We start from the raw sequence: 26,000 nt of genomic DNA, 5'->3' as shown, positions 1-26,000 counted from the left end.
GTTGCTTTTGTCACATGTTTTGTTACAGCAAGGACACAGGAAGAAGTGAAATTTCAAATGTAAAACAAACATCCCACGGAGGGCTGAGTCATCTCTCCTAGAGATGTCAGGCTGAGCATTTCAGTTTGTGTTGTTCTAGTATACTCAGATCCACAAGAGCCTGCTGTCTGCCCTTTGGTACACTCATAAGGAGTTCCGGGACAGCTTTCCTCCCTAGAGGTAGGTGGGCTAATCAGAGAAGCTCTGTGCTCAGAGAAAAGGACTATGGGAAGCAGCTTGAGCTGCTGCTGGGGCGAGCAGCAGCTGGAAGTCATGTTCACCAGACAGGCCTGCTCACCGACCTCTTGTTCACAGCACTAGCTCCTGTGACACCCCAAGAGGTCCAGAACAAACAGGAAGACTCCCTCTTCACTCGTGGGGGGGTAATCTTACAAAGATGCAGTGGGAACATTAGTCTGCCTGGTTGCAAGGGAGAGATGGAAGTAGGAAGAGAGAGCAAACGCTGAGGGAGGCATGAAACCTTTACGACAATCCCCAGGACTGGACAGGTCTTCCCTTGGGCTGCCCATAGTCTGGCTCCAGCCATTCTCCATTGAATGCCACTATCCTGGGACCTAAGTCTCCAGGCTGAAAACTTGCTCTAAGTTTAGTCAGATGGAGGGGGAGGAGGCTCAAAGGAGAGATGGTCTTACAAACACAAAGCAGTATTTATGAGGCTTCCATGCAATATGGACTCCAGAGGCACTGCTCCCAGCATCCCCACACTCGCTGCAGAAGAACCCTTGGGCACAAGAAAACATCTGGATAACCTTTTTGTTGCCTGCAGAGTTGACTGAGGCACACACAGAGAAGGACAGGCTCTTCTATAATTGAGTGACACATGGAAAGTACAAGAAACCACACTTCATCCCAGCAGTATAGAGTGCAACATCATAGTGGGTTAGAAATTCGGGTGTGGTGGCTCTCGTGATGTGACCCATCTCATCTCACTCTACTGTTTCCCGGGCTCATCTGTGGGCTGAGAGAGGCCCAAGGAGCGAAGGAGCCCCTAATGGAGCCGAGCTCAGAGCTGAGGAGAATGACCTCCTAGTTTATCTCTAAGGAAGTTTAGAATTAGTTTTTAAAAGGGCAAATGACAAGAACTAAGTAATACACAGTAGACTGTTGAGGAATGTTACAGACTTACCGAAAGTGGTGTACAAAATAGCAAATAATCCTCACCACATGGTGGGATTCTTAACAGCTTTTCCTTTTGTGTTTACACAGGTCACCCCTGGAGTGTCTTTGTGGGTAACTGGCCTTCTCACTAAAGGAGTCACATCCACCACAGACCTCCAAAGTCGGCTCTGAGACTCTTCTCTTACTCATAAAGTAAGATGCCCATTCATACACTAGACAGCAGGAGCTCAGTGCAAACAACTCTGGGACACGCACAATCCACGCAGTGTCCAAGGCTGAGGACAAGCTGACGTGATAGAGAACAGCTACCGTCATGAACTGAGACTTAAGGGAACAGCAACTCAGACCACACCAACCTCAGGCAAAGGGCTAGAGCCCTAGGCCCAGGACACCTGATGCTGTCAAGACAAAGTGTGAGGCTCCCAGTCTCCCCCCCCACGGTGTGTCTTCCTGACACAGTTTCTAAAGGAGTTGGGGTTGCCTGCAGCTGAGTTTCCAGATTGTTGAAATTGGAATAAAATGTATCCTTCCAGAGGGAATAATTCTCATCTCTCTACCCCTTCTATCCCATTCATTTCCTCTTTAAACACCGGTGAGTTACTCTGACGTGCAGACAAGCTAGGTGCACGGAAGACTGTGGGAACCAAGATATGAGTGCTCGCTAGTTCACGCACAGCTGCTTACAGGTTTTTAAACCAGGAGCCTTTGTCCCAGAATCCAGGAACTCGCCTTAGGTCACACAGGGCAAGAAGTAGACAAGGCCAGTGTCTACGTCACATGCATCCCTCCCCAGCTCTACTATGTGGAGATAGAGAACGAGTTCATAGAAAAACTACTCTCTGGAATTCTGTCATGACACTAGCACTAGAAAACCAACCAGTTTAGGATTCAGGGAAAATTTGACATGTAGTTTTTAATGAATAAATTCAAAAGCCTAGTATTAAACAGCAAATTTTCATTTGTTAGATACTTTTATTGACAAAAGGTAAACACGTTTAGCATGAATCTTAGCTACTTTTCTATTGCTATGGCAAAACTCCATGACCTACAGAAAAAAGGGTTTATTTGGGGCTTACAGAAGGAAGGGTTCAGGAAGTAGGAATCAGTCACCATCACTGTATGGACAAGCAGAGCAGCAAACATCAGGCTTGTTGACTGGAGCAGGAGCTGAGGGCTCATATCTCAATCCACAACCAGGAGGCAGAGGGAGCAACCTAGAGCAAGGCCACACCTGCTTAGCTTCCCCAAACAATGTCAGCAACTGTAGACCACACATTCAAATGCCTGAGAATATGAGGGGCACCTCACTCAAACCATCACGGTTCTGTAAAAATGTATATGGTTTAGTCATACAGAGAGCCCTGTACATATTTCAACAAGCCAACCAATACATAAAAGTCACACATTTGTGCTGACCGCCTCCTGTGCAGCAAAGCCCTGCAGCCCCCTGCACTGTGAGGCAGACTTACATGCCACAAGCAAGTGAGCTGACAGACTCAGTGTCAATAAAGAATCATGACTGGTGCTGCTCATGGCCAGCTCGTGGTTCTAGTCTGTCTATCTGGCAAAGGCAGGGCTTCAGTCATATTTGAGTTATATTGCAGTCATATGCAAAGTAGCTCAGAGAGCAGGAACGGAGTTTGACTCTGTACTGTGCTTTCACAGACGTGTGGTGGCACACACCTCCAGAGCTGTGTAGCTCCCTCTGGCAGCAGCACATTGATTTTTGAATCTTATAAAAGCTCTTCCTATTGAGGCTGCACCATGGATTTACACTGCCGTAACTCCTGTCTGACATCACCTCGGCTTTATGAACAAATGAATATGTGCTCTCGGGAAACACTGATGTAGGAGGAAAAGTCAATAGCCACCCAGACCTGAGCTGTACATGTATCTTCAAGTCCAATTCGCCCTAAGCGTAAGGCCATACGAGCTCCCTGCAACAGTGAGAGGACATGTATCTGCAGCAGGTAGCAGCTTCCCAGGCCCCAAGCACTGCGTCTCCTCTGTTCTCCTTAAAAGTAGCTGATATCTCTAAAAGAAAGCAGAGTTGGAAAGAGGAAAAAGCATGGGTCCAGGCAGTGTTGATGCCTTGACTACCGCAACTCCGCCTTCTGAGTATCTAAGGGGTCATTGTGTAATTCTCCTGTGTTTGTGAAAGTTTTCTTTTTCCCCCGACAGGAGTATTTAAAGTCTGTGTGTGCTTAGGGGAGACTGTCAGGAGACTATTAACCAACTTGGCAATAGTGGTACTCTCTGGGTGAACCAAGAAACTTAAAAAAAAATCCCAACTATCTGAAGTGAATAGACATATTTTCTTGTGATTTTAGAATATAGTATAGGGGAAGAGAAAAAAAATAAAAGATTAATGAGACTGACTGCAAAGTATTCTGTTGACTGCTAGCCCAGAGATAGCAGTTAATTTACTGATTTAGATTCCTGCCCAAACCTTCCTTGCTGCTTTTGGATGCTTTTCAAGATACAGCAGGTTGCTGTTAAAGTGAACTGCTCTCAACAGTAAAGCTAACAGTGTATGCTGATGTTAACCTCAAGCTTCTGAGCCAAAGGCCAAACTTCAGAGGGAAGCCAGGAGGAGCCATCATTTCCTTGGCTTTGCCATCACAGCACAAGCAGAGCCGCAGGAGCAGCTGTTGGAAGCTCTGTGGTGCCCTACAGTAACCTCTGACTACAGAGCCACTCCAGAGGGGCTAGGCTCCTGCCTACAGTTGAATGAATTAAAAAAGAATACCATCATCTCCCTCTCACTCCTCAAATGAGCAGCTCATCACTGTGTTAACTGTGGCTTCTCGTGAAATGCAGTGTTGCTCTGGACTGAGAGCCCACACCTCCCCGGGAAGTAATGATTCTGTCTTCTCAGAGCTGGGGAACAGGAAACACACCTGAACATGTGATGCTCATACCCAAAGCATGGGCACAGCGGAAGCCTGCAAATGGGTTAGGGCAATTCAAATGTTTACTCCCAAATTAAACATTATGGAATAGGCCGCCATCATCAACAGAGGTGATAAAGACACAGGCTGAACCTTCTTTTCCCATGTGAAAATGATACCGGATTTCAAGTTTAGGAAGAATGTAGCCAATACTGTAGCACTGATATCAGCAGAAGAGTGAAGGACCTTGGATAGGTCTTGGTGTTACTTCCTTAAAACATGCACATGAAAAGCAAAAAGAGACAACACAGCTACATTGTTGAGAAGATGCTTATGTGAGGTCAGAGGAAAAGAACAGTCTGAAGTCAATCTCTTTTCATGAATGCCTTTTCTTTAGTAGTGTTGGAGATGCTTCATTCACAGAAACCTGAATGGTCCAGACAGTAACTAGATGTTGTAGGTACAAAGATAGGATTAGAACCTTGCCTTGCAGCTCAGCATCCATAGGAAGGTCATATACAGGTGACTGACAGCAGCAGCTTGTGACTGGAGATGCAGCTAAGGAACTGTATGGATCCTGTGGTACCTAGAGGACCAAGGAGAGCTTCTCAGGGGAGTTGGAAACTGAGGTGCATCTTAAAAAAATGCTCCAGAATGAATGAGGAAATAAAGGGCCAGAGCATCCTCAGAAGTGCAAACAGTGCGCACCGAATCGTGCATGTTTGTCTCAAGGCATGACGTTCTAGAACACTTCAAGAAATCCAGCCCTGGAACTGGGTGGTGGTAGCTCACCCCTTTTTTAATTCAGCACCGGAGGCAGATCTCTGAGGTTGAGGCCAGCCTAGTCTACAGAATGAGTTCTAGGATAGCCAGGGATACACAGAGAAACCTTGTCTTGAAAAACCAAAACGGAAGAAATCCAGCCCCATGGAGCAGGGTAAAACATGCTGGAGGGCTGCCCAAGGCAGGGCCACAGGGCTGCACAGCCAGGTGTCTGGGTCAGCTCTTCAGGTTACAAAGGCACAGAGGTCACACTGTGGGAACCATGAGAAGGGTCCTCAGTCAGGGAGAGTCACTCTGACAGAAGCTACAGGAAGTTGATTTCAGACCTGATCTGTACATATGTGCATATGTGCATGCATGAAGGCCAGGAACAAAGCACTAACCCATGACAGCAGAGGAATTGAAGGTCAGAAAGACACAAGGAATATTAATGAAAGCAAGTATGTGACCCTCTAAGCACCAATATCCTGGAACTCTTGCATTGTTATCTTAAGTCCAGAATCTGGTGTGGACTGGATGGGGAGGAGCCAGGCCCGGGCAGGGATTCCTGGCTTGAGTACTGGGTCAACAGGGACGCCATTAACTGGAGTATTGATTCTAGGAAAAGCAGTGAGCAGTAAGCAGAGGAGAGAGCCAGGTGGGGGAGGCAGTGTCATTGTACACCTGGTCACCTGAAGAGCGGCCTGAGGTGCATAAATCAGGATTATCAGAGAACTGGGGACAGGAATCTGATACTACAGAGAACAAACTGCAAATTCACAATAATTTAGAAAGAAAAACAAATGATAAACAGAAAAGTATCTTCACTGAATAGCCTAAGAGTGGGCCCATGGGCACGGAAGGAGCAGACAGTGCTCTGCAGACAGGGGCCTGTGAGCGTACTAGAGATGCGTCTGATGTCTATTCCAATGCATGGTTCCCTGTTAAAGCCCAATGATCCCGACTGGAGAAGGTCCTCACTTTAGGTCACTACTAAATGTGTAAGGTGAGCTGCTCTAGAGGAGACAGAGGGCTGCAGAGAAAGGATTTAAGCCCTGAATCAAGAGTCTTGTCAAATGCTGGGAGATCAGAGGAAGGCATTTATGGAGCGCAGATAATCAACGCTATTAACACATAGATTCTTTAGCATCAGTTAACAACACACACACACACACACACACACACACACACACACACACACACACACTGATTCAGCTCTCCTAATGGCAAAGACTTAACTCTGAATTTCTCAACAGGCATAAGATTTAAATAAAAGACAATGGTTTAGTTTTACCAAGTTCATTCTGTGAGGGATTCGGAAAACACAATGGACCCTTTCCCCCAGATGGACCCTTTCCTCTGTGAACAGAGAGGCACAGGATAATGGTGTATAATGGGATCAGGTCAGGGAGGCCAGGACACTTGAGATTTCTAAATCTTTTAAATGGGGTGGAAATGACACTTTAAGGTCCAGGGTTCATTTTAAAAAGTGATAATCTTATAGTAATCTAATTGCTAAAATCAAATATAAAGTGTCTTTGTGTTGACTTGCCATTTGCTTAGGCTCAAGGATTTCACTCTGGATTTGATTCTGTTGACATGCCAGTCCAAGCCCAGATCACTTGAGGATTTCTGATATAACTGGTACCAGTACTGATCACCATCACAGTAAACATAGCCTCATGGTCCTGATGATGGCAGTGGTAGGCAAAGCTGTGTGTACTGGTCATCCTTCACAGAGCTCAAAAGTCCAGTTAGTATTTGCATCTCAGGATAAAGAAAGAGACTGAGATGGAGTAGCACTGGCCTTCCACAGACGTCTCGAGAAGCAGAGTGAGAACTGAAGTAGCATGTCCTAGGAACTGTACCTGCTGGTGTCTGGCTCTCTTGTCTTTGTATAGGAAACGTCCCATGTGTTAGAAGCCTGGTGGACAGCTGGTGGAGCTTATGAGAGGTGACTGAATTATTAGGGCTGAATTCCATCAACATACTCAGCAGTGAGGAGTTCAGCCTGAGCGGAGGTGGGGCCCAGAGGAAGTGGGCTGCGGGGCAGCCTCTAAAGGCTGTATCTTGTCCTTACATACTTCCTCCCTGGCTCTCAGCTTCCTGACTGCTAGAAAGGAGCAGCTTGGCTCACCGTACCCTTCAATTTGCCTCACTATGGGCCCACGAGTGATGATGCTTCTGACCAAACTGTGACCCCAAACAGACCTCTCTTGCCATTTATATCAGATTGTCTTAGAGCGACATAAAACAGATGAGTTGTAGCTGGCCCTGTGGCACAACAGTCATGGTGTGACATCTAAGGTGGAACTAGCCCACACCTGGCTGGAGCTGCATACCTGCACATGCAGGGTAACTAGATACAGAGTTACATTAGAAGCAAGCTTGAATGGTCAATATTAGAGATGATGACAATAATGAATAAATACCCTGAACTCACCAATTCCCAGCTCTGAAGTTGTGTTCCACTGTTGAAATCAGGGAAGGACTCAGTGTGTTCTAGAAAGGAACAAGAGGAAAATATTATTAAATTTCTTATTGGACTAAAACTAAAAGATATGAATAAAAAAGTTATTACCTTCTCCTTTACTTATTAAATGTTATGCAGTAAAGGAGGGAGTTGATCAGTAAACTTAAAACTGTAGCATTTTAGTTCTACAAATGTTAAAAAGACAAAAGTTGTGGTTATGAGCACTTGTTCTTGCAGAAGACCTGAGTTCAGTTCTGAACACTGGCATGGATGCCAGTAACTCACAACTGTCCTTAACTTCAGTGCCAGGCAATCAGATGCCCTCTAATGACCTTCATGAGCACCAGTCCTGCATGTGGTACATGTATGTACATACACACAACACAAACCAATCTAACTAAACAATCTTATAGAGTGCTCTCTGTACAAGATAAATGTATACATGTATATAATGTGTACATTTATCCATGTAAGCAAACAGACATGATGCCGCACACATATAATATTTAATTATGTCTCTGCCATATTTGATTCATTGCTTTCTTCCTCCTCTTCCCAACCCACAGAGTCCTACAGTACGTATGTGTTATCATATATCACATACGTAACCACAGACCTGCAACATGGGTGATGTACTATAGACAAAGCAGTTATGTACCTAAAGAGAGGGAGGGCGGGAGGGAGAGAGAGAGAGAAAGAGAGAGAGAGAACATGAAATGAAAGGGTGACGAACCATGTGCTAATTGCTAGCACAGATCTGACCATGCTATTTACTCCTTCAACTTGAAATACACTATAATTCAACACAGTGCCTTATGCTCATTAACAGTAAGATTTTATCACTTATAACAATCCCTTCCTGCAAGAGGTGTGGCTAAAATTTGAGAAATTTAATCTCAAATCTAAAATTCTGCTTCTGTAGGATGGTTCTTAGGCAGACTTAAGTTTGTGGCATAGAAGGTAGACTCCTGGAGAGTGGGGAGAAGTAAGAGCTTTGGCGCTTGCTTGGAGGACGATCCTGGGGTAAAACAATGTCTCTTCTATGCTTTCAATTTGTTTCTGTTTTGGTAAAGTTTAAAAAGGGAAGGATGAAATTGTTCCCTAGAAAGAAATGATAAGAAAAGCAATGTCAGAGTGGGCAAAGAGCTGCCCATGTGAGACCCTGCCCATGTGGGACCCTGCCCATGTGGGACCCTGCCCATGAGAGACCCTGCCCATGTGGGACCCTGCCCGTGTGAGACCCTGCCCATGTGGGACCCTATCCGTGTGAGACCCTGCCCAGGTGAGACCCTGCCCAGGTGAGACCCTGCTCATGTGAGACCTTGCCCATGTGAGACACTGTCCAGGTGAGACCCTGCAGGGACCAGCAAGACCAGAGCTGAGAGATGGCAAAGAGACACAGTGGTGCTTACCCGAGGGAGGTGATGGTCCTGCCATGAGTTGCCCAGGAGAGACTCTGAGGATCAGTAAGGTCAGAGCTTGCCATCACATCCTAGTTCAAGCCCTGGCCATGTGATTTGAGAGCCCTTGGTTATGTATACCAAGAGAAAGGGCAGTAGAAGATAAGAGAAAGTTGCTCAGTAGGAGAAGGTGGCAGCCACGCCTGCTGCTTCTGCTTTCAGGCTTTCAGGGACGAGAGGTCACAGGGGAACTCCTCTTGGCCATCTACTGGGGAAACTCCCAACCCAGAACTACTCAGCGATACTGCGGCTTCTGGAAGGTTTCCACACCAACCAGAAAACTATCATTTCAACAGGAGAGGGAATCTCAAGCTCTGAAGACAGCATCAGAAACAAGAACTTGGGAATAATGCTGGTACAAAGTGGACATGACCCAGGGAGCCCCGCCTGCTGACTTACCACATTAGTATGGAACAGATCCTCCCACCCCAGCCTGCCCCTGACCCACCCCAACCTCCCTCAAGCTACCCCATCCACTGCCCTCTCACAGATACTGGCTGAAAACACCCCACGGAAGACTCAAGTAGTAACCTAGTTCCAGATGTCCAGGTCTCATTAGAGAAGAGCACTGAATAGGCTCACTCAAGCTTATAAAACAATTATGACTGTGTGTATAGTCACAGATTAACCCCCAATGCAGTAACTGTGAGGGAATTCAATACAGGTCATCCAGACCAAAAGAAGAAGAAGAAGGAGAAGGAGGAAGAAGAGGAGGAGGAGGAGAAAAGAAGAAGAAAGAAGAAGAAGAAGAAGAAGAAGAAGAAGAAGAAGAAGAAGAAGAAGAAGAAGAAGAAGAAGAAGAAGAAGAAGCAGCAGCAGCAGCAGCATTGGGGTTAAGTGAAGGCGTAAGTCAAGGATACTGAGAAGACACAAAACATTCCACTCAAATACTAACGAGTTCAGTTTTCTCAGCAGCACGCGAGAAAGAAGCCCATGTTTCAGGACACAAAGCGATCCTTAACAATTATAGGGAAATTCGAATAACATTCTGTATTGCATCTCACCATGATAGAATAAAGCAATATATCCACAGTAAGAGAAACTACAGAAAACACACAAACTCATGAGCATCAAACAATACACTATTGGATAATGAATGGCTCACTGAATAAATCAAAAAGGAAATAAAAAAATCTCTAAAAAATATGTATGAACACCAAATCTATGGGATATAATGGAGGCAGCTGTAAGTGAGTTTCCAGCACTCGGTGCCTATGTCAGAAGTTTTAAGAGGGCTCAAATAAACAACTGAGAGAAGCACCTTAGGGTCCTGAAAAAACAAGAATAACCCGATGCAGGAGGTGGGAAGAAATAATTTAGATTAGGGTAGAAATTAATGAAATACAAACAAGAACAGTACGAGGAACCAATGAAATGAAAAGTTAGCTCTTTAAATAGACAAGAGTGACAGTCAACTTAACTAAGAAAAAATGTCCAAAGCAAGAAAATTAGACATGAACGAGAGACACTACTATACGCAACAATGAAATTCAGAAACCATGAGGACAGACTATAAAAAACTGTGCTATGCTAAATTGGAAATTGAATTTTTAGATACATATGGTTTACCGAAATTAAATCAAGATGAAATAGTTTAAAGAGATTTATAGCCAACAATAAGACTGAAGTAGTGATATAAAGATTTCTGACTAAAACACAGCCCAGGACTATATGCAGTCACAACAGAATTCTATCAAAATGTCACAGAAAAACTAACACCATTGCTATTCAAATCATCCCCCAGAACATGAAAGGAAAGAATGCTTCCAAATTCTTTTTAGGAAGTCAGACCTAACCTAATACTAAAACTCAGACAACAACAACAAAGAAAATTTCGGGCATATCTCCCCGATGAACACAGATACAAAAATTCCCAACAAACACTGGCAAACACCAAAAAGACCATTCATTGTGATCCAATGGTCTTCATTATAGCAAGATAGAGATACTCTGACATATCTATGTCAATAAATGTAACCCATCATTGATTGACATGAACTCAGAGACACTGGCACTCAATCATTTTATCAGATGCAGAGGAGGCTTCAACAAAATCCAGTATCCCTTCCTGATAAAAGTCAGAGAGAAACTAGGAATGGAGAAAGCCTACCATAGCATACAAGGGCCACCTATCAAAAACCTATAGCCAATGTTATTAGAGTGATATTTTTATGCACTGTGTAAAGACTGTCTTTGTATTATACAAACTCAGATTTCTGAACCTGCAGAGATGTGATCGCAGGTGGCCTTGCATGACCTGTCTCATTGCTTTGCAAACATTCGCTCGCTCACATTCTGTTGGCCAATAGCAAAGCATGAAAGATAGGAAGGCAGGACTTCTGGGCAGAGATAGGAACTCAGGGGAGATCTCACATGGGGAGATGCAGTGGAACATGAAAGAAGCAGCAGGCTGGGAAGGAAGGAGAGGTAACTAACCAGCCATGTGGCAAACTTAGATAGGTGTAAATGGTATAACTGAGTTATAAGCTAGTCGGGAACAAGCCTAGCTTAAGGTTTAGGCATTCATAAATGAATGTAAGTCTGCATGTCATTATTTGCAAGCTGGTGCCCTATAAAATCCCACAATGTAACATCATGCTAAATGGAGGAAAAACCTAAAGCATCACCTAAGACTAGTAGGAAGTCAAGGTTGTCCAATCTCTCCACTTCTAGTCAACAGACATCTTGAAGTCTCAGTTGCAGCAATAAGACAGGAGAAGGAAATACTGCCATATAAGTAGGAAAACAAGTACGTCAGTGTATCCTTGTATGCAGATATGATCCTACACATAAGAAACTTAAAGATTCTACCAGAAAAACTACTAAAGCTGATAAATACTTCCAGAAAGATAGCAGTATAAAAAGTAATGTCAATAACCAGTAGCCCTTTTATATATCAATGGCAAAAATACTGAAAAATAAATTAAGAAAACAACCATATTCACAATAGCTACCAAGGGAAAAAAAAACCTTTGAAATCAACATAAGCAAGGTAAGAAAGACCTTTAGGATGAAAATGTTGACACAGAAGGAAGAAACGGAGGAACACACCAGAAGACAAAAAGATCTTACACACTACTGGATCAGAAGAAAAACTACTGTGGAAACAGCCCCTCTACCAAGAACAATCTATTAATTTCAATGAAACCTCAACCAAAATCGCAGGAACATTCTTCACAGATATATACAAACTTTAAATTTATATGGAAGCACAAAAGTCTAATGCTAGCTAAAATAATCCTGAACAAAAAGAATACTGCAGGAGACAGCACACTCAATTTCAACTAAAACCACAGAGTCATAGTAATAAAGACAGAATGGTTCTGGCACCAGCAGAAACAGGTCATGGAAAAGAATAGAGGAGCCACATACAAGTCCACATAATTACAGTCACCTAATTTTAGACAGCAATACCAAAAACATGCACTGAGAAAAGTTAGTGTCTTCAACAGATGGTGCTGAAAACCTGGACATCAACATGTTGTCAAACCAAACCAAACCAAACCAAACCAAACCAAACCAAACCAAACCAAACCAAACCAAACCAAACCAAACCAACAACAAACAAGAAACTAGATCCCCGTGTTTCATTTTACACAAATCTCAATTCAAATAGATTAAAGGCCTCAGTGATGCCTCAGAATTCGATTCAGCACTGAGGCACAGGGTAGGGTTCCTGAACAGCGCTCTAGTGGCATAGGAAATCACACCAGCTCTTGACATGTGGATCTCATGAGGCTGATACTTCTGTATAGCAAAGAAAATGAATAACTGAAGAAGGGGCACCCCACAGGGCGGAAGAGATATTTTCCAGCTCTGTATCGGAGAGAAGATTAGTATCTGGAATACATAAGGAACCCAAATAACCAAACTCCAAAATACAAATGACCCAAATTTAAAAACAGACTATGTAGCTAAACAAAGAGTTCTCGACAGAAGAGTTCCATACTCATAGTCATCCTGGAATGTATACTAGAACTGCTTTAAGATTTCATGTCATCCCAGTCAGAACAGCCGTCATCCAGGATACAAATGAGAAGATTGCTAGTGTAGATATGAGGAAACGGACCCTTTGTACACTGCTGACAGGAGCGTAAACCAGTACAATCACGCTGGAAATCAGTCTAAGGTTCCTCAAAAACTGAAAACAGAACTACTACATGACCCACTCTTGCCACTTCTGGGCATAAGGATTTATATCCTATTACAGAGACATGCACATCCATGGTTACTGATGCTCTGTTCACAATAGCTAGGAAAGGGAACCAGCCTAGCTGTCCATCAACTGATGAATGGATTATGAACATGTGGACCACAGAGCAGAATCCTCATCACCTATAAAGAATGCAAAATCATGAAGACTTCAAGTAAATAGATGAAACTGAAAAAATTACTCAAGTGAGATAACAGAGGCCCAGAAAGCCAAACACTACACATTCTTTCTCATGTGTAGACCCTTTCCTTGACCTTTTAGTTTGGTGTATGTAGTTGGGTGTACCTCCAGAAACCGGGAAACTAGAAAGGGACAGGCAATGGGGAAAGTATTAGCTTAGGGAAAGCATGAAGTAGGGAGGGGGTGGGGAGGGCGAGGAGTTGAATGGCACGGGCTGGTTGCAGGGAGCTGGCATATAGGTAATTGAATACAGAGAGAATACTGGGGGTGGGAAGGTTTAATCTGGTGGGGGATAGGGAAGCTAGGAGGGTGACAGGGTAGGATGACAATGAAAGGAAGCAGGTATGAGAAAGCCACATGAAAACCTATTACCTTGTAACTCAATGAAAACCATAGGGGAGAGTTGGGTTTCTTTGTGCTCAGTTGGCTAGTTCCCTGGGATCTCCCTGTCTTTGCCTTCCACACTGTGCTCACACATGTGCACTGCTGAGCAAAGCCTTTACGTTAGCCTGGGGGTCTGACGTCAGGTTCTCAGGCTTGAATGGCAGGCACCTTACCCACAGAGTCATCTCCCTAGCACCCAAACTGTTCCTTAAAGAAGCTAAACAAATGATGTAGAAATGAGGACCTTAGAAAACACTTGCCACTAAGCTGGAATCTAAGTTTGTTTATAAAGGCTGGCCATTCTTGGAAGCTAAAGGGTATTACATTGTACTGTAAGCTCACCCCATTTCCAGCCATGGCCTGCCTCGTTGTTCTCAATACATTCCTTTTTTTTTTTTTTTTTTTTTTTTTGAGACAGGGTTTCTTTGTATAGCCCCTGACTGTCCTGGAACTCACTCTGTAGACCAGGCTGGCCTCCAACTCAGAAATCCACCTGCCTCTGCCTCCAGAGTGCTGGGATTAAAGGGGTGTACCACCACTGCCCGGTAAAATACTTTTCTTTGTCTAGAGCCCATTGAAGGAATAACCTACACGCATTGCTGTAAAATGTATGTTCAAACAGGACTTTTCAATCTATGTCCTGCTGGCAATAAGGATGGATAGGTTTTTGTTTTGAGGGAACGAGTAACTTTTACCCCAATATGTGACAATCAAAACCATTTCCCAGTCTTTGACAAGTGTCCCACATGAGACAAAGTTGCCCTAAGTTGAAAACTGTAAATTCCAAATGAGTCCATTCGTACTCACTACTGTCCTAATGTCTGTCTTACAGAGAAAGACTGCATGTGAGTAGGACCCTCAGAGAGGGCACAGACAGAGGAGTGAGTGGTCAGCCATGAGGCCAGTGGTCTTACTGCAACATCTTACTCAGTATCTGTAACATCCTGTGTTTTCTGCTGGAGTGAAGCTTGCTGAATACTTTGAGAGTTAGTCTTCGGTAAGGATATGCAAATGACATGGTAATGAAATACAAAACCTTGGAGTACAGTAAAAGTGAGCACGGCCACAGCTTCTATGAGCATCCAGCTCCTTCACCTTTAGTGGACTAAATGCCTAACCTTTTGTCCTTAAAAGCGAGTGGCAGAATGAATTCTTAACGGAAGACCTTGCATTTTGTGACTTGGGTCATTGCCATCTTAGAGACAGACAGTTGCTCTCATGCTGGGAGGACCACAGGAGTCAGAGGCCAGGCCAGAATCATCAAATGCTGACTGCTTGCATCTCTGTTGTGTCCATGAGAGAGCAATGTTCCCCAGCCCAGAGCAATGAGGCTGACTAAATTCTCCCTTCTAATTGAGACAAGGGACAGAAAGTATTGAATAGAGTTTGGATAGAGTTTAATTTTGCTCATTCGTTTTTAGTCCTAATCTTCAAAAGGCCTGCTGGGCTCAACAGTTTTACTAAACAGCATTTTTAAATCCAGACAAGTGCCAGTGCAAGGGCATCCCTTAGCCCTAGCTATTGAAAAGGTTAAGAGGGGCTTTAAAATATCTATATTTACATATGCCTTTTCTAATTCTGTTCTAAGCTTATCCTATTTCAATAACTCTGCAAATATTTTAAATATCTCCATATACCTGTCACTGTGGCACCTGGAGTTTTGATATTGATCAAAACAGACTAATTTTCCTGTCCCCGTGGAGCCCAGTGGTAAAGAGGTTGAGCTATCCACCTGGCAGTGTAGCTGTGATGCTCACTGAAGGACTGGAAGCTTTAGGAGCAGGAGGGGTGGATATGACAACAGGCGTGGGAGTCGGGAAAGACTTCACGGACAGGACACTGGCTGAGAGGCTAGGACACAATGGGGGAGTCAGAAACCAGGGTATCTATCAGCTGATACAAGGAGGGAGAAGAAAGGACGTGAGGTCTGGAGACTGTGAGATACATAGCAGAAATAACTCACAGGAGGAAGCCTTCATTTGACTCACAGTTTCACAGGGATTGTGGGTCATCATGGTGGGGGAAGGCAAGGTGTTGGTTTCTGTTTTTGGTAGGGCACGAGGTAGATAGAACAGATCTCATATTGATGGATCAGAAGAAAGCCGAGAGCGGAACTACGGCCAGCGCCTGGCTAAAACCCCCAAGGGCCTGTCCCTAGTGCCCTGTTTGTACCAGCCAGGCTCCATCCCTTAAACACTCCACAGCTTCCCCAAAAAGTACCCACACTGGTAAACAAGCTGTACAGATTTGAGCCTATGGGGACTTAGATTCAACCTGTGACAACATGACTAGCTGGCAGTAACACAGGAGAACTAGGAGTGGACTGGCTACTGCAGCAAAATGAGTCCTGTTAGCATGGCGACGTAGGCTCTCTCAGCCCTGCCTGTAGCAGAAGTGAGGTGACTGAATCAGGAAGGGATTGGAGCTTTACCAGGCGAGTTCAAAGAAGAGAGGGGGAAAGTCTAAGCAAAGTCTTAGGTTGGACGCAAGAGTGATTCCAAGGAGACACCATGAGCTCCAGTTCAGCATGCAGGAAGGAGCTGTGGGAGAGAGTGAAGGGCCGGCAGGTGAGTGCAGCAGGAGAGACAGAGGTAAGCAGGACAGGAGGGGGAACAGAGAGGAGCTCTCAGGGGACAGGGGAGAAAGTGGGTTAGACACTTCCTACTCAAAATGCAGTCTTTGAACTAGCAGCCTCAGCAATACCTAGGGGCTTTTTTAGAAATGTAGCTCTCAGACCCATAGGAGATACTGTCACAGGTGATTCAAGTGCACAATAAATCTGGGGAAGAACTAATTGTCTTAATTATACTGTCATCTTCAATCCAATGTGGACGAATCTCTCTTTGCATAGAAACAGTAACACCCTGTTCAGATGGTGCGTGAGCAGGTTTGAGGCGATGGCCCTCCTGAGGCCTGGCTCAGAGTTGGCTCCTATGGTTCATTTGAGTTTTTAGAACATGCATCAGTCTGCCTCGCACCCTCGGTCTGCAGTCTTTGCCCTTATAACACAGGTGGGTGGTTCAGCACCACTCCTGCCCGTGCTTTCCTCTCTGGCGGCAGGTGGAGGGCATCCTTTTCTTCCCAGGACCACCGTCCAGATCCACTCCTCTATTCTCCTGACCTGTCCATGAGGGGTTAGCTGGATGTGCAGCATCCTCAGTCATGTCTGCACAACTCTGGATGTTCAGAGAGCCAATAAGAGAGATTGCGGTAAAGTAGATGGAACTGTCATTTACGGCTTTTTAAGATTTAGCTTTCCAATTTCAATACTCATTTGTGGTTTCGTACCTTCCTTAATATGAGTAGGCTGTCTTCACACTTTATTGTTAGTTTTATGTGTGTGTATATATATATATATATATTTAACAGGGAAACAACAGCTGTGTGTGACAATACAGAACGAATGAGACTGAGCCTAATTAATGGAGGCTTTGTCTCCACAGCGGCTGTATTCCTAATAAGCAGTATGACATTTTATTAACCCAGGCACAACCTCCCGCACAAAGACCTGCATACAAAGCAAGAGAAAAACACAAATGTGGAGTCTCTCCTATTTTTTCCCCCGAGGCACAATTTCAGGGGCTGTCACATAATCAGGTTTCTCATGGCTGCTTACTGTGATCAGGTTTTCAGACATCATGCTACAGACTCCACCCATCCACACCTAGGTCAGTGCACACAGTACAGCCTGGGAGCCAAGCCACCATCACCCTGCAGGTGGGATAGATAGCTGCATCCATCCGAAAGGTGAATTGATGCACTCTGTCAATGGTAGGGTCAAGTTTCAAACCAGTGTATCAGATTTCACTATGATTCTGCCCACAGATACTTGTCTGTATGCTGAGGGCGTGGTATGTGTTGTTTTCTCTGCATGGCTATATTCCTATGTATGTACACATGATCATTACTAAATATCATATGTGCTCATATGAGCCAGGGAAGGTTAAATGAAGAGTCTCTAATTTCACTATTAGTATTTGGTTGGGAAACCCTTGAGTGGATAGGACAGACCTATAATAATTCAGTTCTTGCTGAATTAGGATGAACGAGTTTCCTGAGTCATCCTAGCAAATCTCTACTAACCAGGGTACAGTTTTAATAAATGCATGGCTTACCACCATGGTTCCAGATGTTGTCTCCAGCAAGCTGCCTGGATGGCCCTCAGGAGTAGATCCAGCTCTGCCTTCAGGAGTCACTGCTGCCTACTGCTGTTCCCTTGATCCCATCTTCCACCAAGGAGGCCAAGCCTTCAGGCTAGGTCAGCAGACATTTGTACAGGTACAGAAGAAAGAACACCAAGCCTAGCCTTCCTCTGATGTAATGACCAAAAGGCTTTGGACTCGCTGGCTTCCCCCTCGCTATTACCACCTACCCTATGATTCAGAGATAGTGATGTCCAGTCCTTCCCACACTGATTCACAAGGGTGATGGATGGGTCAAAGTCCTGGACAGGAAACACTGAGAATCAGTTAATGAACCTGTGAGGATGCACTTAGGGTTGTGACACCAAGTCAAGCCAAAGCACCTGCACAGTCAGTCACCGGGTTAGGATTTGAGGCTGATGAAATATTTCTTTTGAAGTCAGCGAGGCCAGAATCAATCAATCAACAACAAAAGCAGCTCAGAAACTGACCTTTCCACGCCCAGCTCTCACAGGGAAGAGAGAAACAGAAAATCTTATTTTTAATGTAAAAAATATAGAGCAATCTTTTTGGTTTCCCAGAGATTAAAAGGAAAAAAAAAAGTATGAATACAAACATTCTAAGGCCCATCTAACTATATGCCTGTTTTATTTTAATGTACCCAATGTCTGAATGGGCATGTACCATAACTTAGTATTTATTACTGTCTCTATACATATTTCTGTCTTCTGTTGTCAAGTCTGGTAAGCTGGGACCAAATCTACCAGTGCTTTCTGGTGTGCATGTGAAACTGTTACGCATAATTACACATTAAAGAATGTCTGATAGAAATAATTATGAAGAATGAGCACTGTCGATTCCATGGGAGGCACATTTGGTGAAAGCCCCCAGTCTTTCCTGCAATGTCACAGAACCATCTAGTTAACAGACACTCGTGCACAGGGATCAACAGAACTTACTAAATGTTGAGAGATCTGTGGACCAGCAGTCTCAACATTGCTCAGGACCCTTCTACAAAAAAACAAACAAACAAACAAACAAACTGCAGGCCACAGGCCACACCCACTCAGTCAGAATCTGCAATTTTACAGGACACCCAAGTTACTCCTATACATGTTAATCTAGGAAGCCTAGACTCAAGGCCTGTCCAGTTCAACGGCTTCATTTTACAAGTGAGGAGGTTTCAGGCCCAGACAGGCTGAGGGACTAGTAACCTGTCCTTCTGTGGGACTCCAACATCTAGATTCTAGATTCCAGTGTTTTACAGCCTTTGGCTCTCTCTGCAACACTTTTCTTCACATGACCCTATGGGATGTTGGGATTTAAAATGTGAATAAGCAATTCTCCGTGCCATACAGAGAAGCATGGCAGACTGCTTGTGTTTGCTTGTCATGGGTCTGCATCCTTTCTCTAAAGATTTAATTATATGTATACACATCTGCATTCAGGTTGTGTACATGTGAGTGCTGGTGCCTAGGGAATTTAGATGAGGGCATAGCATTTCCTGAAGCAGGAGTTACAGGCGGTTGTACACTGCCTGACCTGGATGCCGGGAGCTGAACTCAGGTTCTCTGCAAGAACAGCGCATGTTCTTAACAACTAAGCCATCTCTCTACCTAATGTCTCTATTCTTCCAATGCCCTAAATCCATTTCCAAGATGCTGGGGATGAAGTAGAGAAGAGCATAGCTCAGGAGTAGGCTTGCTCAGCACATGCTGCCTGGGGGTGGGAGGTGAGGACAGGGATAGCGGGTGAGACTGGACACCCTGCTTTGGGGAGTGAGCTGAAAATGTCCATAGTTGTACATAGCTCTGGTCCAGCGATGCAGCCCTGACCACTGTTCTTCTCTGACCCCATTCTTTATGACAAGCTTTAGAGTCACAGCTTATACAAGGCTGTGCCTTGGCATTCTAGAGCCGCACCAAACTGTCAAAGCTGCAAGGATGTGCAGTCAGATAAGCTCAGAATCACTTACAGTCCCAGAACCCTGTTTGAGTTGCCACTGATGTGTAAGTTTTCTGAGGCATCATCTAAGGCAGCTCCTCCCACACCCTACCAGTGCATATATACCAGTGCATATACCAGTTATATATTTCCTAAGACAGACTTGGAAACATTAATTTCTAAGCAGGAGAACTTGATTATGGTTATTTCCCCCTAGATTTCAGCTGTGAAAGGGGCCAGAATGTAAAGGATATTCAATATTCAGATTACATCAATGTTGCACCACTACTATTTTAAGAGGCTGAAAGGGCCCAGCAGACCCTTTACCAGTCTGTCTGGCAGACATCCGCCTCACTCACATGGGAATAGCAATGGTCCCCTCCCATCATATGGTACCTTTTCTGGAAAAAAACATTAACTTTTCCAGGTGTGAAGAGATTGTATTTTTGTCTGTAACTAACATTTTATCTAACCAATTTAAGAACCAGAAAAGCACATGTTAGATACACTGGTGCTGTGCTGAAGGAGGCAGGCTTAAAAAACAGAGAGTAGTTCAATCAATAGCTCAGGACATAGGAAGAATATTAAAATGTTGCTGGAAGTAAAGTACTAAGAAGGGGATTGATTGATCCACGAATTGATCCATGTTCTAGAGCTTCCTAAATAAACCAGGGGAGAGAAAGCCATTGCTCTCCAGAAAGTGCTGTGGGGTCCCTGGCTCACCTGACTGCCTTGTGGTTGGGGCTCTTGTGCTGGATGCAACTAACCTGTCACTTCCTCCCGACCTGATCTCCATGATTCCCCACCTACCCACTTCAAACCAGTCTTTCTGCTCTCTTCAGTCAGAGTCTAAGGTCTAAAATTTTGTGTGTACAAAAATAAAAACCAGGTCTCTTGACTACAGAGCATTTCAAACAAACTGTGGGATCTCCTGATCTGTCTCTTCAATACTTTATCTTCTGGTGCTTACAACATCCTCTGTTAACCTGTCCACATCCTCTCTACAGGATCCAAAATTAACGCTGCTTACAAGAGCACCCACCTCCACACATGTATCCACACAACACATGCACAAACACACACATGAAACCACACACATGCACATACATCCACAGATCTACAAGCACACCTCCCCATCCATGCACCTTCAACCTGAGAGGAGGCAGAGAAGGTAAAGAGCATAAAAGCCTTTGCCATCTTTCCTACCTCACCCAATGAAGAAATAGAGAAAGTGGAAAAAGAGACCAGGAAGGTGAAGGAAATAAGCATTTCACATTCGTGCTCTGAAATGTTCCTCCCCAGCTTCTACTCTGGAGCCATTGTGACTGGAATCTACAATCCTCCCCTCCCTGCTTTTGGACCCTGGGTCCATGGATGGTGCTGCTTTAAGAGGTGTGGGGCTTTTTGGAGATGGGGCCTAGCTGGCAGAAAGGCCACTAAGGGCAAGCCTTTGATGGTTATATGTCCAGTTTTATGTCCCGCTGGTTCCTCCTTGCTCTCTGCTTCCTGTGTGCTGAGCTGTGAGCAGTCTCTATCTAGGCCCCGACACCATTCCCCGAAATGTTCTGCCATGGTGGTCTGAAACACGTGGAACTGTGAGCCCAAACACATCCTTCTTCCACTAAGCTGTGTGTAGCAGGCATTATCACAATACAAACATGCCTGGTACAGTGACCAGTGTGTGTCATAGAGCGAGTGGAAGGAGGCAAGAGAACATCATTCCACGCTGCTCAGGGCTTCAGAGCTGCTCTCCATCTTTCCTGGGTCAGCAGCTGTTAAAGACGGGAGGAGAGAGGAGAAGCCCATCGCATGCCTGCTCTCCCAAACCCTCACGCTTCCTTCGTCCAGATCTGCCCTCTGCTGACTTCCACACTTCCCTCCACCACAGGAATCCTTCCCACAGCGTGTGTTGTTCCTTCATCACATCCCGAAACACAGTCAGCAGAGCTCTGGGAGAGGAAGACCAGCTCCCTGAGATAGGATCCCAGCCTCTCTGACTTGGGAGTCTCTGCTTTGCTGCCCCACAACCACCAGGCTCACGTAGAAGAAGATCAGTGAAGACCTAGAGCACCTTATAGGTCCACAGCAAAGATGGCCTGCATTTCACAGCCTTTCACCCACTCCGTTATCCTCTTCCTTACAGATGCTGGGCTCTGCCCCGACTAAGGCTAAGGCTAAGAAGGAGCTAAGGAAGCTCATTGGAACCGCTCCTTCCAGCAGCAATCACACAAATCAGCAGCCAGATGGCGGAGCTGTGATCTCAGGCAGCCCTTTTGTTCTTGTTCTCCCATCTCTTCCACTTTCTACTTTTCCTTATGTAAATCCCTTTTCTTTGTAAATATTTCTTTCTTTTCCTAATAATAGAGGAGCAGCCCCCCACCCCCACTACCATAAATTTTGCAGTGGGCTTTCCCACACTTGGGGGTGAGCACATCCAGAGTGCTAAGGATCAGCCTCTCCTTGGCAAACCACCTTTATGACGATGCTCTTTTTCCCTCCCTCCCTCCTTTCTTCTTCCTTCCTCCCCTCCTCTTCCCTCCCTTGCATCTCTGTATGCAGGTGTCCAGAGAGTCCAGAAGAGAGTGTTGGATCCCCTGGAGCTGGAGCCGGAGCTGGAGCTGAGGTAGTTGTGAGTCACTCAGTGTGGGTGTTGGGAACTAAACTCCAGTCCTTTGCAAGCACATCGAGTCGTCCTAACCTCCGAGCTGTCTCTAGTGGCCACCTCATCCTGGTGCCTGTGATAGGGCTAGGAGCGGAACCCAAGATCTTAACCACGTGAGACAAGTGTTCTCCTACTGAACTAAATCCTTAGCCCTCCGTTCTTACTTTGGATCCACAGCAATGTTAATATAAAAGCCAAATAGGACATGGAAGCCATTTCTTTAGGTAGCCTGGAAGGCGACTGCAGTCATGGAATCTTCCCCATCCTTCCATCCTGCATTACCTGTCCCCTTTCCTTTTAGTCCCACCATATCCCCCTCCATCAGACAAACAGCCCTTCTAACCATACTATAGTTTACAGTACTGCTGTGCTTAGAGAATGCCGAGTTACTTGGGAGTTCAATATTAAATATAATATTGAACTTTACTTTAATATTAGCTCTGGACGTCTACTTTGCAACAAAATGTGCTGAGTGTGACCAAGTCTCTCAATGAGAATAGCTTATTAATCATGCCACCATGGTAAGTTCCTTCTGGAAAGTTCCTAACTTCCATTTCCTCTGTGTTAACCCGTTTAGACTGAGTTAATGACACCCAGGAGAGTCTTTCCAATCTGGGTCCCCTAAGAAGAGAGACCAGCAAGAGTAGGGTGGGAGGCTCTGACCTGTAAAACTGAAATGGCCCATTAGAAAATCAGACACTGAGAAAACATTTCCTCTTACAGGAACCAAATCATGTAAGACATGAACTAAAACCAGCCCACAACCTTCTGTTGAAACCCCAGAGAAACCACTAGAAAATCTTTAGCAAGAAAGGTTACAGTCATTGTAACAACGAAGACGATAGCCTCCCAAATGGGGAAGGAGGAAACTCCGGGTGCTATTTCCTTTTAGTGAGTAGCTCCAATAGACCGACTAGTGGTTTCAGCCTGTCTGAGGTTATGGGGTCCTAAGTTTAACAACTATAAATTTGCTAATAATAACTGGCAGAAATCTTTAAGTCTAGGACCAGAAAGAATATAAGCATAAAACTGGGAGGATAAAAATGATACAGAGGACGTAAAAGCTGCTAGGAGAAAGAAATGTGAATCACATGCTACAGCAAAAATGAAAGCGATGAGAGCTTTCACTAAAGACATTAGACAGGTTCGAAAACATTGAAGAAGGAACCCTAGTTAATCAGGTGCACAGGGAAACAGAACACAGTCCCAGAAGGCGTGATAGTCATGAATTATGTGACAATCATGAATCAGATGCTGATGTGGCCAACACATACCACCCAAGGGCGAAGCATACCAGGGCTGTCTTCCCAGGTCTAGGAGTTGGTGGTGAGGTGAGTACAAACTTTCCCCTGCTTCAAGAAAAGATGTCTCATAATGTTACCAGACCATACACACGGGAGAGAACAGTGAGGAGCAGCAAGCCTTCCATGAAGGAGCAACCCTTAGACATCTATGATTTGGGGAAGCATTTTGGGAGTGGATTTTCTAATTCTTCCTAAGAGAAGTTAGAAATCTGGAGTTTCTATTACACCATACAATGCTTAAATATATGCTACCATTATAAGTAAAAAATTTAATACTTTACTAACTTTTAATGGGTCAACAAAATATGCTTGAGGACCTGTACACCCATTTTAATAAAATGTCTATTTCTTTGGCCCATTTCATCTTTCTCATGGTGCCCTTTTGTTGTGTGGTATATATAAGGAATAGAACCCAGACCATGAAGCATACGAGGTGAGTTACACCTCCAGGCCACACACATGTGAGCATGATCTAACAGCATCATTCTCTGTTGTGTTGCTGGTACTGAGTTTCCCTAGCCCTTTGCTTTGCAAACGGGCTTTATAATTACTCTCTTCCACTCTGTAGCTTGCCTTTCCAAATCCCAAACAAGGTTTTCTGCGAGGCAGTTTTTACAGTATTTATCAGTATTTCCTCTTCTGTATTCTTTCCCGTAAGTGCTTTTGTGTCTGTTTAAACCTCGGGCGAGTGAGTACCTGGTTCCACTGATGCTCTGCCTTCTTTCTTTCTGCTCTTTCACAATTGTGGCAGCTATTCTAGTCCTGGTCTTACTATATAAATTTTAGAATAATTTTGCCTAGGTCTACAAAAAACTCTTGCTGAGGCTTTTGAGAAAAACTGTGTTCAGCCAGCAAGCCAGCTTTGGAAGAATCAGCATCTTCACTACATGGAGTCTTCTCACCCATGATGGCACCCTGCTCCATCAGTACACGGGCTGGGTCTTATGATGGCTCCCTGCTCCATCAGTACATGGGCCAGGTCTTATGATGGCTCTCTGCTTCATCAGCACACGGGCAGGGTCTTATGATGGCTTCCTGCTTCATCAGCACAAGGGGTCTTCTCACCCACAGCGGCACCCTGCTTCATCAGCACCCAAGTTTCAATGCACAAGCTCTTTTGAGATTACACCCAGTATTTTGTTTTCATTTTTTCTATTTTAATATCCTCCCTTTATGAATTAACTTTTGAGCATAGTTGTAGGTTTGTGCAAATTCAATGGAACATAGAGAATTCCTATATATGCATATCTTTCTCCCAACATATAGTCTCCATCTTATAAAAATCCATATCCATATCACAAGTATTCATTAGCACAATTAATACTGCATTCTGACATGTAATTATTGCCTCAAATCATAGCTTACATTAAGGTTCACTTTGAAAATGTTATTTTATATTTATGTATTAAGTATTAATCTTGTATTTATGTATTTAGGTTTTTTTTTTTGAGACAGGGTTTCTCTGTGTTGCCTGGGCTGGTGCTGTAACTTGCTCTCTAGACCAGGCTGGCCTTGAACTCACAGAGATCCGCCTGCCTCTGATTCCTGGGTGCTGGGATCAAAGGCATGTGCCACTACTGCCTGGCTGTATGTATTCACTTCTAATACAAAGAGGGCACTACTGATTTCTCTTGAGTCCATGAGCCTCTTTTGAGTCCTTGATCACTGTTTCCAAGAGTGATTTTTCAGATTCACCATGACTTTTCTGCTGAGATCATTATCTGTAAAGATGACTGATTTTGTCTTTGTCTTTCTGTATGCTATTTCTTTCCCTTGTCATATTGCAGTTATTATAGTCTATTGCATTACACTGGGCAGAAGTCATAAGACTATACACCCTTGCCATCTTCCCAGTCTCAGGAGGAAAGCATTCGCCCTTTTACCATATCTGTGGGTTCTGTTTTCTTAAACCTCCTGAGACGAGTAGCTTGACAGTTGTTTAGAATCCCGTTTTGATTTATCTCCAGTGATTGTAAGTGTCCATCCTTGTATAAGTGCAGTGGGTGCCATGTATACGTACATGTGCTCATGTACAATGTGTATCATGGTCCATGGCTTTTTATCACTAGAACTTCGAGTGATAGAACTTTATTCTTCTTTGTCCTGTTATCCATGTGTGTATGCTCCATATATAAATGTATATTTCTTCTATATATGTTTAGAACCACATTGGACAGCTATAAATTTGCATGTGTCACTCTCATATAAAACTTAGGGAAGTCCCCAGGAGGCAGAGACAGATGGATCTCTGTGAGTTTCAGCCTGGTCTACATGAGTTCCAGGACAGCCAGGGCTACATGGTGAAACCCTGTTTCAACAAGAGCAACAACAAAACCTTTGGAAATTCTATAGTCTTCAGCCATATTTATATTCACTGCATTTTTAAAAATGTCTTGATCTGACAAG

The 26,000-nt window shown here is 44.3% G+C and overlaps 1 protein-coding gene across 1 annotated transcript in view; it reads right to left on the bottom strand.

Annotated features, from left to right (window-relative positions):
- Positions 1–26,000, bottom strand: part of Pag1 (phosphoprotein membrane anchor with glycosphingolipid microdomains 1) — a 133,609-nt gene that overhangs the window by 74,403 nt on the left and 33,206 nt on the right. The window contains exon 2 of the mRNA XM_034516024.2: positions 7,276–7,334. The gene's annotated coding sequence lies outside the window, so the exon portion shown is untranslated. The remainder of the gene's footprint in view (positions 1–7,275; positions 7,335–26,000) is intronic.

Source organism: Arvicanthis niloticus, chromosome 13, assembly GCF_011762505.2.
Source record: "Arvicanthis niloticus isolate mArvNil1 chromosome 13, mArvNil1.pat.X, whole genome shotgun sequence".
NCBI classification, from domain to species: domain Eukaryota; kingdom Metazoa; phylum Chordata; class Mammalia; order Rodentia; family Muridae; genus Arvicanthis; species Arvicanthis niloticus.
Note: the sequence above shows the minus strand (reverse complement) of the source record. Positions and strands in the feature narration are given on the sequence as shown.